The sequence below is a fragment of the Pelobates fuscus genome, chromosome 2 (assembly GCF_036172605.1).
Source record: "Pelobates fuscus isolate aPelFus1 chromosome 2, aPelFus1.pri, whole genome shotgun sequence".
Taxonomy (NCBI): domain Eukaryota; kingdom Metazoa; phylum Chordata; class Amphibia; order Anura; family Pelobatidae; genus Pelobates; species Pelobates fuscus.
Window position 1 is genome coordinate 442,303,983 of NC_086318.1, and position 14,055 is coordinate 442,318,037.

Sequence of the window (14,055 nt, forward strand, 5' to 3'; positions counted from 1 at the left end):
CAGGGGAAGGTCGATACAGAGATTTGAGCTGATTCATCCAATTTAATCCCAGAATTGTTTAGCTGCGGTGTTACCTGTACAGGGGAAGGTCGATACAGAGATTTGAGTTGATTCATCCAATTAAATCCCTGAATTGCTTAGCTGCGGTGTTACCTGTACTGGGGAAGGTCGATTCAGAGATTTGAGTTGATTCATCCAATTAAATCCCCGAATTGCTTAGCTGCGGTGTTACCTGTACTGGGGAAGGTCGATTCAGAGATTTGAGTTGATTCATCCAATTAAATCCCAGAATTGCTTAGCTGCGGTGTTACCTGTACAGGGGAAGGTCGATACAGAGATTTGAGCTGATTCATCCAATTTAATCCCAGAATTGCTTAGCTGCGGTGTTACCTGTACAGGGGAAGGTCGATTCAGAGATTTGAGCTGATTCATCCAATTAAATCCCAGAATTGCTTAGCTGCGGTGTTACCTGTACAGGGGAAGGTCGATACAGAGATTTGAGCTGATTCATCCAATTAAATCCCCGAATTGCTTAGCTGCGGTGTTACCTGTACAGGGGAAGGTCGATTCAGAGATTTGAGTTGGTTCATCCAATTAAATCCCTGAATTGCTTAGCTGCGGTGTTACCTGTACAGGGGAAGGTCGATACAGAGATTTGAGTTGGTTCATCCAAATAAATCCCAGAATTGCTTAGCTGTGGTGTTACCTGTACAGGGGAAGGTCGATTCAGAGATTTGAGTTGGTTCATCCAATTAAATGCCTGAATTGCTTAGCTGCGGTGTTACCTGTACTGGGGAAGGTCGATACAGAGATTTGAGTTGGTTCATCCAATTAATCCCAGAATTGCTTAGCTGCGGTGTTACCTGTACAGGGGAAGGTCGATTCAGAGATTTGAGTTGGTTCATCCAATTAAATCCCTGAATTGCTTAGCTGCGGTGTTACCTGTACAGGGGAAGGTCGATACAGAGATTTGAGCTGAGTCATCCAATTAAATCCCAGAATTGCTTAGCTGTGGTGTTACCTGTACTGGGGAAGGTCGATTCAGAGATTTGAGCTGATTCATCCAATTAAATCCCAGAATTGTTTAGCTGCGGTGTTACCTGTACAGGGGAAGGTCGATACAGAGATTTGAGCTGATTCATCCAATTAAATCCCCGAATTGCTTAGCTGCGGTGTTACCTGTACAGGGGAAGGTCGATACAGAGATTTGAGTGGATTCATCCAATTTAATCCCAGAATTGCTTAGCTGCAGTGTTACCTGTACTGGGGAAGGTCGATTCAGAGATTTGAGTTGATTCATCCAATTAAATCCCAGAATTGCTTAGCTGCGGTGTTACCTGTACAGGGGAAGGTCGATTCAGAGATTTGAGTTGATTCATCCAATTAAATCCCCGAATTGCTTAGCTGCGGTGTTACCTGTACAGGGGAAGGTCGATACAGAGATTTGAGCTGATTCATCCAATTAAATCCCCGAATTGCTTAGCTGCGGTGTTACCTGTACAGGGGAAGGTCGATACAGAGATTTGAGTTGATTCATCCAATTAAATCCCAGAATTGCTTAGCTGCGGTGTTACCTGTACAGGGGAAGGTCGATTCAGAGATTTGAGTTGATTCATCCAATTAAATCCCAGAATTGCTTAGCTGCGGTGTTACCTGTACAGGGGAAGGTCGATTCAGAGATTTGAGTTGATTCATCCAATTAAATCCCAGAATTGCTTAGCTGCGGTGTTACCTGTACAGGGGAAGGTCGATTCAGAGATTTGAGTTGATTCATCCAATTAAATCCCAGAATTGCTTAGCTGCGGTGTTACCTGTACAGGGGAAGGTCGATACAGAGATTTGAGCTGATTCATCCAATTAAATCCCAGAATTGTTTAGCTGCGGTGTTACCTGTACAGGGGAAGGTCGATTCAGAGATTTGAGTTGTTTCATCCAATTAAATCCCTGAATTGCTTAGCTGCGGTGTTACCTGTACAGGGGAAGGTCGATACAGAGATTTGAGTTGGTTCATCCAATTTAATCCCAAAATTGCTTAGCTGCAGTGTTACCTGTACTGGGGAAGGTCGATTCAGAGATTTGAGTTGATTCATCCAATTAAATCCCAGAATTGCTTAGCTGCGGTGTTACCTGTACAGGGGAAGGTCGATTCAGAGATTTGAGTTGATTCATCCAATTAAATCCCCGAATTGCTTAGCTGCGGTGTTACCTGTACAGGGGAAGGTCGATACAGAGATTTGAGCTGATTCATCCAATTAAATCCCCGAATTGCTTAGCTGCGGTGTTACCTGAACAGGGGAAGGTCGATACAGAGATTTGAGTTGATTCATCCAATTAAATCCCAGAATTGCTTAGCTGCGGTGTTACCTGTACAGGGGAAGGTCGATTCAGAGATTTGAGTTGATTCATCCAATTAAATCCCAGAATTGCTTAGCTGCGGTGTTACCTGTACAGGGGAAGGTCGATTCAGAGATTTGAGTTGATTCATCCAATTAAATCCCAGAATTGCTTAGCTGCGGTGTTACCTGTACAGGGGAAGGTCGATTCAGAGATTTGAGTTGATTCATCCAATTAAATCCCAGAATTGCTTAGCTGCGGTGTTACCTGTACAGGGGAAGGTCGATGCAGAGATTTGAGCTGATTCATCCAATTAAATCCCAGAATTGTTTAGCTGCGGCGTTACCTGTACAGGGGAAGGTCGATTCAGAGATTTGAGTTGGTTCATCCAATTAAATCCCTGAATTGCTTAGCTGCGGTGTTACCTGTACAGGGGAAGGTCGATACAGAGATTTGAGTTGGTTCATCCAATTAAATCCCAGAATTGCTTAGCTGCGGTGTTACCTGTACAGGGGAAGGTCGATTCAGAGATTTGAGTTGGTTCATCCAATTAAATCCCTGAATTGCTTAGCTGCGGTGTTACCTGTACTGGGGAAGGTCGATACAGAGATTTGAGTTGGTTCATCCAATTAAATCCCAGAATTGCTTAGCTGCGGTGTTACCTGTACAGGGGAAGGTCGATTCAGAGATTTGAGTTGGTTCATCCAATTAAATCCCTGAATTGCTTAGCTGCGGTGTTACCTGTACAGGGGAAGGTCGATACAGAGATTTAAACTGATTCATCCAATTAAATCCCATAATTGCTTAGCTGTGGTGTTACCTGTACTGGGGAAGGTCGATTCAGAGATTTGAGCTGATTCATCCAATTAAATCCCAGAATTGTTTAGCTGCGGTGTTACCTGTACAGGGGAAGGTCGATACAGAGATTTGAGCTGATTCATCCAATTAAATCCCCGAATTGCTTAGCTGCGGTGTTACCTGTACAGGGGAAGGTCGATACAGAGATTTGAGTGGATTCATCCAATTTAATCCCAGAATTGCTTAGCTGCAGTGTTACCTGTACTGGGGAAGGTCGATTCAGAGATTTGAGTTGATTCATCCAATTAAATCCCAGAATTGCTTAGCTGCGGTGTTACCTGTACAGGGGAAGGTCGATTCAGAGATTTGAGTTGATTCATCCAATTAAATCCCCGAATTGCTTAGCTGCGGTGTTACCTGTACAGGGGAAGGTCGATACAGAGATTTGAGCTGATTCATCCAATTAAATCCCCGAATTGCTTAGCTGCGGTGTTACCTGTACAGGGGAAGGTCGATACAGAGATTTGAGTTGATTCATCCAATTAAATCCCAGAATTGCTTAGCTGCGGTGTTACCTGTACAGGGGAAGGTCGATTCAGAGATTTGAGTTGATTCATCCAATTAAATCCCAGAATTGCTTAGCTGCGGTGTTACCTGTACAGGGGAAGGTCGATTCAGAGATTTGAGTTGATTCATCCAATTAAATCCCAGAATTGCTTAGCTGCAGTGTTACCTGTACAGGGGAAGGTCGATTCAGAGATTTGAGTTGATTCATCCAATTAAATCCCAGAATTGCTTAGCTGCAGTGTTACCTGTACAGGGGAAGGTCGATGCAGAGATTTGAGCTGATTCATCCAATTAAATCCCAGAATTGTTTAGCTGCGGTGTTACCTGTACAGGGGAAGGTCGATTCAGAGATTTGAGTTGATTCATCCAATTAAATCCCAGAATTGCTTAGCTGCGGTGTTACCTGTACAGGGGAAGGTCGATTCAGAGATTTGAGCTGATTCATCCAATTAAATCCCAGAATTGCTTAGCTGCGGTGTTACCTGTACAGGGGAAGGTCGATACAGAGATTTGAGTTGATTCATCCAATTAAATCCCAGAATTGCTTAGCTGCGGTGTAACCTGTACAGGGGAAGGTCGATACAGAGATTTGAGTGGATTCATCCAATTTAATCCCAGAATTGCTTAGCTGCGGTGTTACCTGTACTGGGGAAGGTCGATTCAGAGATTTGAGTTGATTCATCCAATTAAATCCCAGAATTGCTTAGCTGCGGTGTTACCTGTACAGGGGAAGGTCGATTCAGAGATTTGAGCTGATTCATCCAATTAAATCCCCGAATTGCTTAGCTGCGGTGTTACCTGTACTGGGGAAGGTCGATTCAGAGATTTGAGTTGATTCATCCAATTAAATCCCAGAATTGCTTAGCTGCGGTGTTACCTGTACAGGGGAAGGTCGATAGAGACATTTGAGTTGATTCATCCAATTAAATCCCCGAATTGCTTAGCTGCGGTGTTACCTGTACAGGGGAAGGTCGATACAGAGATTTGAGCTGATTCATCCAATTAAATCCCCGAATTGCTTAGCTGCGGTGTTACCTGTACAGGGAAGGTCGATACAGAGATTTGAGCTGATTCATCCAATTAAATCCCAGAATTGCTTAGCTGCGGTGTTACCTGTACAGGGGAAGGTCGATACAGAGATTTGAGCTGATTCATCCAATTAAATCCCAGAATTGCTTAGCTGCGGTGTTACCTGTACAGGGGAAGGCCGATACAGAGATTTGAGCTGATTCATCCAATTAAATCCCAGAATTGCTTAGCTGCAGTGTTACCTGTACAGGGAAGGTTGATACAGAGATTTGATCTGATTCATCCAATTAAATCCCAGAATTGCTTAGCTGCGGTGTTACCTGTACAGGGGAAGGTCAATTCAGAGATTTGAGCTGATTCATCCAATTAAATCCCCGAATTGCTTAGCTGCGGTGTTACCTGTACAGGGGAAGGTCGATTCAGAGATTTGAACTGATTCATCCAATTAAATCCCCGAATTGCTTAGCTGCGGTGTTACCTGTACAGGGGAAGGCCGATACAGAGATTTGAGCTTATTCATCCAATGAAATCCCAGAATTGCTTAGCTGCGGTGTTACCTGTACAGGGAAGGTCAATACAGAGATTTGATCTGATTCATCCAATTAAATCCCAGAATTGCTTAGCTGCGGTGTTACCTGTACAGGGAAGGCCGATACAGAGATTTGAGCTGATTCATGCAATTAAATCCCAGAATTGCTTAGCTGCGGTGTTACCTGTACAGGGAAGGTCGATACAGAGATTTGATCTGATTCATCCAATTAAATCCCAGATTTGCTTAGCTGCGGTGTTACCTGTACAGGGGAAGGTCGATTCAGAGATTTGAACTGATTCATCCAATTAAATCCCAGAATTGCTTAGCTGCGGTGTTACCTGTACAGGGGAAGGTCGATACAGAGATTTGAGCTGATTCATCCAATTAAATCCCAGAATTGCTTAGCTGCGGTGTTACCTGTACAGGGGAAGGTCGATTCAGAGATTTGAGTGGATTCATCCAATTAAATCCCTGAATTGCTTAGCTGCGGTGTTACCTGTACAGGGGAAGGCCGATACAGAGATTTGAGCTGATTCATCCAATTAAATCCCAGAATTGCTTAGCTGCGGTGTTACCTGTACAGGGGAAGGCCGATACAGAGATTTGAGCTGATTCATCCAATTAAATCCCTGAATTGCTTAGCTGCGGTGTTACCTGTACAGGGGAAGGTCGATTCAGAGATTTGAGCTGATTCATTCAATTAAATCCCCGAATTGCTTAGCTGCGGTGTTACCTGTACAGGGGAAGGTCGATACAGAGATTTGAGCTGATTCATCCAATTAAATCCCAGAATTGCTTAGCTGCGGTGTTACCTGTACTGGGGAAGGTCGATTCAGAGATTTGAGATGATTCATCCAATTAAATCCCAGAATTGCTTAGCTGCGGTGTTACCTGTACAGGGGAAGGCCGATACAGAGATTTGAGCTGATTCATCCAATTAAATCCCAGAATTGCGTAGCTGCGGTGTTACATGTACAGTGGAAGGTTGATTCAGAGATTTGAGCTGATTCATCCAATTTAATCCCAGAATTGCTTAGCTGCGGTGTTACCTGTACAGGGAAGGTCGATACAGAGATTTGAGCTGATTCATCCAATTAAATCCCAGAATTGCTTAGCTGCGGTGTTACCTGTACAGGGGAAGGTCGATACAGAGATTTGAGCTGATTCATCCAATTAAATCCCAGAATTGCTTAGCTGCGGTGTTACCTGTACAGGGGAAGGTTGATTCAGAGATATCAAGCTGTATTTTTTCTGATATAAGTTAAAAGTCATTTTGTTTGGATAAATATAACATTTTTTGCTTAAGTATACCAGCAAAAGCTAATATTAGATAAAGAGAAAAATAGTACTACTGGTAGGCAACTCGGAAACGAATTGCCCTCCAAGTAGACCTTATATCCTTATATTACAAAAAGGCTTATACTGCAGGTGCCCGTTAAGGGGAGTCTTTGCATGCAGGTAGCCAAAAAACGGGCTTGTACTGCAGGTGCCCACTAAGGGGAGTCTTCACATACAGGTAGCCAGAAAACAAAAAAACTCTTTAATAGTCCCTCTTGAGGAAAAAGAAAAAAATATATATACAAGTGTAGATTAAAAAGTAAGGACCTAGTGGGGTAGAGTAATAACTGCGCCTGGCTTTACTGTAAAGAACACATAAACTGTGGAGATATTAATGTGGCTTCAAAGGTATGCCAAATATTCCACCAGAGTAGTTGTTTCAAAAAGACCGAGGGTACAGAGTATGCAGCAAACAGTTGCTAAACCAGCAGGTTATATTTGTATCTAATAGTGGAGGATACAGTATATGCACCCAGAAATGCAAGGTACAAACACAAAAGTAACTAGTATGTCTTCAAATATATTTGAATGAGTATCTCTTGTTAAGTAGAGAATGGGTACAGTTGTGAGGGGTATTAACCTGGAGATAGCTTAGTGGCTGCAGATTACAGTGCAATTCAAAGTTTAAGATGAATGAAGAAATACCCTTAGTGCCATAAACTTATATCCCATGCATAAAGCACATATTGATTCTTAAGGCAAAAGGTATATGAAAACCCATACTAAATCACAGAGATAAGCATAGTAATAAAATATGTAGCAATATGTAAAAAGATGCCTAAACAGCTAAATGTGATTTGGGGGTAGGAGTCCCTAGCATCTTGTACATATCTTATACATATATACTTAAACAGTCTTTAGCAGTGCTCAGGATCGTAGGAATATCAAAACCCCAGAATTGTCCAAAAAAAAAAAAAAAATTATTAAAATAGAATAATCCGCTCTATGTGAGCTGCTCAACGCGCGTTTCGGCGATACAGATCGTCTTTGTCAAGAGCCGTTTGCAGAGTGGATAGCGCCTCTTTTTAAATGGATCTTAGAACTTCGCCCCTGTGTGACGTAATCATCACTGTCCAATCGGTGAGTCCGTGTGGACAGGAGGGGGCGGAGTGAACCTTCCCCTAGTACAGGGTCTAAAATGCAGTTGACCCTACTCGGGAAACGAGTGCCGGTATAAATCTATCAAATGACCCGGACACCATAGGAGGCTGCAAAGGATTACATGTTATAGTCCGGATAGTCCCCAAAGATAAATGATAGTAAGACTCGTTTTGGGTCCATAGAAATATAAAGGTCGTCCAAGAGTATTAGTAGTCAATCGGAAAAACATTTTTTGTTTTAAAATTTTCGGATGTACAAACAAAACGGGACTGGTACTTAAAGGTTGCTGGAAAAATCCAGTATATAAACCAGAGTACATAGATCCAGATGTTATATAGGACGATGTTTCTATGGTAGGCATACAAGTGCCATAGTTGGGGAACAATCTAAAGATTCTAAATGTGTATATATGGAGGCGCAAATGAACATTTAAAAAGGATAAATAAATGTTCATTGTTGATTAAAATAGAGGAAGTAATTAACTTCAAACATAAAGGGGAGACAGAGAATTTTGTTAGAATTAGCGTGGTGTGTTGACAGATATTGTTAAAGGGTTAGTAATATAACCCTAAATAGGTAAAAAAAAGGGGGGTGCCGACCATACATCTTGTAAATATACATACAAAGTATTTACACAATATTTACAAATTAAATTTTACAAAGAAAATGACCTGACAGGATTGAGTTGGTGTTATTTAGATAAAGGGGGCGAAGGAAAAACCTTCGTTGAGACCTTTTGGATGTAATGTTTTGAGTTGGAAGATCCAAAAACTTTCTCGTTGTCTCAAAAAACGGTCATAATTGCCCCTGCGTCTATCCTTTCGGACCAATTCTAGTCCACAGAAACGAAGTCCCTGTGGATTACCAGCGTGAACCTCTTTTAAATGTCGACCTATGGGGGTATCAACGAGCAGTTTAGGTGATCTGACATGCTCTTTGATACGCTCCTTAAAGGGTCTAAAGGTTTTTCCCACGTATTGCAGATGACAGGTACATGTGAGGAGATATACTAGTCCTGCGGTATTGCAGTTGAAAAAAGATTTGATCTTAAATGATCTTTTTCCAGTACTGTCGAAGATGATCTTGGAGTCACGTTTGATAAATTTACAAGCCACACAATGGCCACATTGATATGATCCCACCGTGGTGTTATGTAGCCAGGTACGTATGGGGGGAGAGTGAAAATGACTCGGAACGAGGATGTTTCTGAGGTTCTTCCCTCTTCGGGCGGTCATTTCGACTCTAGGTCCCAGGACCCTTTTGAGGTGAGTATCATCCAATAGGCACGGCCAGAACTTTTGAAACACAGTTCTGACGGCCTCCCAGCCTGAATCGAATGTGGCTATTAACCGTGGGGGTTGTGGTTTAGTGGAAAACTCCACTTTCTTGGGCGATAGAAGGCTATCCCTATCTGCCTCTAAAGCTCGTTTGTAAGCTTTTTTAAGGCATTTGTTCGGATAGCCCTTATCCTTAAATTGCTGTCGTAGTACATTAGCTTGTACTTTAAAATCTTTGATGTTGCTGCAATTCCTACGAGCTCTGATATACTGCCCGGTGGGGATCCCCCGTTTAAGTGGTTGGGGGTGGAAACTTTCCCACCGTAGGAGGCTATTAGAGGATGTTGGTTTTTTATATAATGTGGTACTGATGGAATCTCCACTTATTGTGATTGTGAGGTCTAGAAAGTTCAGTGTATCCTTCCCGAACTCCGATGTGAAGAATAAGTTCAAATTGTTAGTATTAAGAAGTGATACAAAGCTTTTAAATAGGTCCTCACTACCTGTCCACAGGATCAGAATATCGTCAATATAACGAGCCCAATGATGGATAAAAGGTCTGTATGGTGTAAAGGCTGTATCTTTCGCCACAACTACTTCCTCCCACCAGCCCAGATGGAGGTTGGCATACGATGGGGCACAAGCCGTCCCCATCGCAGTGCCCTGTACCTGATGATAAAATTTCTCGTTGAAGAGGAAATAGTTGTGGCTAAGAATAAATTCAAGCAACTCCAGGGTGAAAAAGGAATGGTCACTGTAGGCAGGGCCCCTTTTGTCCAGGAAATGTTTCACATGTTGGATACCCCCCTTGTGTGGAATAGAGGAGTATAGGGCCTCCACATCTAGGCTACAGAGTGACACAGACTCAGGGAGTTTTAAGCTTGAAAGGCGGACCAGTGTCTGCTTAGTGTCTTGTATGTAGGAGGGTAGTTTTTCCACGAATGGGCGAAGAACCCTATCGAGGTAGATACTGCCATTTTGGGTGAGGTTGTCGACACCGGATACTATGGGGCGTCCGGGGGGGTTAGTTTGATTTTTGTGGACTTTGGGCAGGCAGTAGAAGGTAGCTATCCTAGGGAGTTTATTGAGAATAAAGTCATATTCTTCCCTGGATAGCACCCCTCTACTGCGGCCCATATCCAAAATCACTCGATAATCTTGAAGAAATGTGTTCGTGGGATCTTTTTCAAGAGGTTGGTATGTGTCTCTATTTTCAAGTATCTTGAGAGACATCTTGATGTAATCAGTAGTGTTTAAAATGACAATATTCCCTCCCTTATCGGCTGGCTTGATGGTGATTGTGGTATCTCCTTTAAGTGCTTGCAGAGCTTTGTTCTCAGATTTCGTGAGATTCATGTTTGGCTGTACGTCCAGGTCCTTATGGTGAATATTATCAATTGCAAACTTAACTGATTCTAGAAAAAATTCGATGTTTTTGAAATTCCCCAGGTTTGGTGTGAATCGACACGGGGGTTTCAAATTAGTCTGATAGGTGGTAGTGTCAGTATCGTTCTCGTCAAGGAGAGATATCAGAGTCATTAAGCAGTCATAATCTTTATCTAGAATGCCTAGATCTTTTAACTTCTTATCCAATTTGATTTGATGATACTTGCATAAAGCAAGTTTTCTAACAAATAGATGTAAATCTTTTACCCATATAAACTTATTAAAGGGTGGAACAGGCACAAAAGAGAGGCCCTTAGATAAAACATTTGTTTCCTGAGGGGTTAGAGGATGCATTGAAAGGTTGATAATTTGGAGTTTATTGGTTAGTACCGTCGTCTCCTTGTTGTGCTTCTCCCTCCCCGGCCCCTGTTGCGCGTGTGGTATGGGGGTTGGCGTGGTATTGGGTCGTCCAAATGGCCCATCTCTAAAAAATTCACCCCTTTTTTCAAAATGCCCCTAGAGCTGCCTTGATTAGAGGTGTTAGAGTCAGAGTCTGATGGACAGACTTGTGTCCGTGATCTGTTCTCTGAGTCATTATCGGATGAGTCGTAATCCGAAGTTAGCGCATTTTCGGAATTGGTTCTTAGGCGGCGTTTAAACGTGCTATAGACGTTGCCGGTTTCGTAATCTTTTAGATCCCTAAGAAATTTTTGATGTTTTCTAACTTTGATCACTTGTTGGTATTTGTCTAAGTTCTGTTTCAATTTTAGTTCTAGTTGATTGAATGTGGGGTCAGACTGAAATTGGTGAATATTACTTAATTCGGATTCAAGTTGTTTATCCGTAGCCTCCAATTTAAGTTTTTCAAATTTACAGATAATTTGCATAAATGTATTAGAACAGAGTCCTGCTGCTAGTTCCCATTCTTTAACCATTTCTGGATTTTCAGCATGGGAGGAGGGGACCGTATGGACTCTAAGCCCTCTTGGAATCATACTTTTTTTCAGATAGAAGTCCAGGGAGGAAATCTCCCAGCTGGCCCTTATTTGTTGTTTATAGGTTTTGTTAAGTTTGTTAAAACTTTGATGAATATCAGAGGGAACCTCCGTATTTTCCAGTAATTCGTTAGAGAAAACTTTATCAGCGTCTTTACACCACATAGTGCTATCTAATTTGTTAGCAAGAAAGCCTGCCATAGTCAGTATAAATGATGGTCGAACACCCAAATTAAATGGTCAAACACACACAATATTTACACAACCTAGGTATTGAAACCTGAAAAATAGATAAAGAACAACCCTGGAAGGAAATGGATTGAATCCATCCGCCAGTGTTGTGGTGGTTATAGGATACAATGGGGCATAACCCCTGGAGATATAGAGAAAAATAGTACTACTGGTAGGCAACTCGGAAACGAATTGCCCTCCAAGTAGACCTTATATCCTTATATTACAAAAAGGCTTATACTGCAGGTGCCCGTTAAGGGGAGTCTTTGCATGCAGGTAGCCAAAAAACGGGCTTGTACTGCAGGTGCCCACTAAGGGGAGTCTTCACATACAGGTAGCCAGAAAACAAAAAAACTCTTTAATAGTCCCTCTTGAGGAAAAAGAAAAAAATATATATACAAGTGTAGATTAAAAAGTAAGGACCTAGTGGGGTAGAGTAATAACTGCGCCTGGCTTTACTGTAAAGAACACATAAACTGTGGAGATATTAATGTGGCTTCAAAGGTATGCCAAATATTCCACCAGAGTAGTTGTTTCAAAAAGACCGAGGGTACAGAGTATGCAGCAAACAGTTGCTAAACCAGCAGGTTATATTTGTATCTAATAGTGGAGGATACAGTATATGCACCCAGAAATGCAAGGTACAAACACAAAAGTAACTAGTATGTCTTCAAATATATTTGAATGAGTATCTCTTGTTAAGTAGAGAATGGGTACAGTTGTGAGGGGTATTAACCTGGAGATAGCTTAGTGGCTGCAGATTACAGTGCAATTCAAAGTTTAAGATGAATGAAGAAATACCCTTAGTGCCATAAACTTATATCCCATGCATAAAGCACATATTGATTCTTAAGGCAAAAGGTATATGAAAACCCATACTAAATCACAGAGATAAGCATAGTAATAAAATATGTAGCAATATGTAAAAAGATGCCTAAACAGCTAAATGTGATTTGGGGGTAGGAGTCCCTAGCATCTTGTACATATCTTATACATATATACTTAAACAGTCTTTAGCAGTGCTCAGGATCGTAGTAATATCAAAACCCCAGAATTGTCCAAACAAAAAAAAAAAATTATTAAAATAGAATAATCCGCTCTATGTGAGCTGCTCAACGCGCGTTTCGGCGATACAGATCACCTTTGTCAAGAGCCATTTGCAGAGTGGATAGCGCCTCTTTTTAAATGGATCTTAGAACTTCCCCCCTGTGTGACGTAATCATCACTGTCCAATCGGTGAGTCCGTGTGGACAGGAGGGGGCGGAGTGAACCTTCCCCTAGTACAGGGTCTAAAATGCAGTTAACCCTACTCGGGAAACGAGTGCCGGTATAAATCTATCAAATGACCCGGACACCATAGGAGGCTGCAAAGGATTACATGTTATAGTCCGGATAGTCCCCAAAGATAAATGATAGTAAGACTCGTTTTGGGTCCATAGAAATATAAAGGTCGTCCAAGAGTATTAGTAGTCAATCGGAAAAAAAAATTTTGTGTTAAAATTTTCGGATGTACAAACAAAACGGGACTGGTACTTAAAGGTTGCTGGAAAAATCCAGTATATAAACCAGAGTACATAGATCCAGATGTTATATAGGACGATGTTTCTATGGTAGGCATACAAGTGCCATAGTTGGGGAACAATCTAAAGATTCTAAATGTGTATATATGGAGGCGCAAATGAACATTTAAAAAGGATAAATAAATGTTCATTGTTGATTAAAATAGAGGAAGTAATTAACTTCAAACATAAAGGGGAGACAGAGAATTTTGTTAGAATTAGCGTGGTGTGTTGACAGATATTGTTAAAGGGTTAGTAATATAACCCTAAATAGGTAAAAAAAAAAAGGGGGGTGCCGACCATACATCTTGTAAATATACATACAAAGTATTTACACAATATTTACAAATTAAATTTTACAAAGAAAATGACCTGACAGGATTGAGTTGGTGTTATTTAGATAAAGGGGGCGAAGGAAAAACCTTCGTTGAGACCTTTTGGATGTAATGTTTTGAGTTGGAAGATCCAAAAACTTTCTCGTTGTCTCAAAAAACGGTCATAATTGCCCCTGCGTCTATCCTTTCGGACCAATTCTAGTCCACAGAAACGAAGTCCCTGTGGATTACCAGCGTGAACCTCTTTTAAATGTCGACCTATGGGGGTATCAACGAGCAGTTTAGGTGATCTGACATGCTCTTTGATACGCTCCTTAAAGGGTCTAAAGGTTTTTCCCACGTATTGCAGATGACAGGTACATGTGAGGAGATATACTAGTCCTGCGGTATTGCAGTTGAAAAAAGATTTGATCTTAAATGATCTTTTTCCAGTACTGTCGAAGATGATCTTGGAGTCACGTTTGATAAATTTACAAGCCACACAATGGCCACATTGATATGATCCCACCGTGGTGTTATGTAGCCAGGTACGTATGGGGGGAGAGTGAAAAGGACTCGGAACGAGGATGTTTC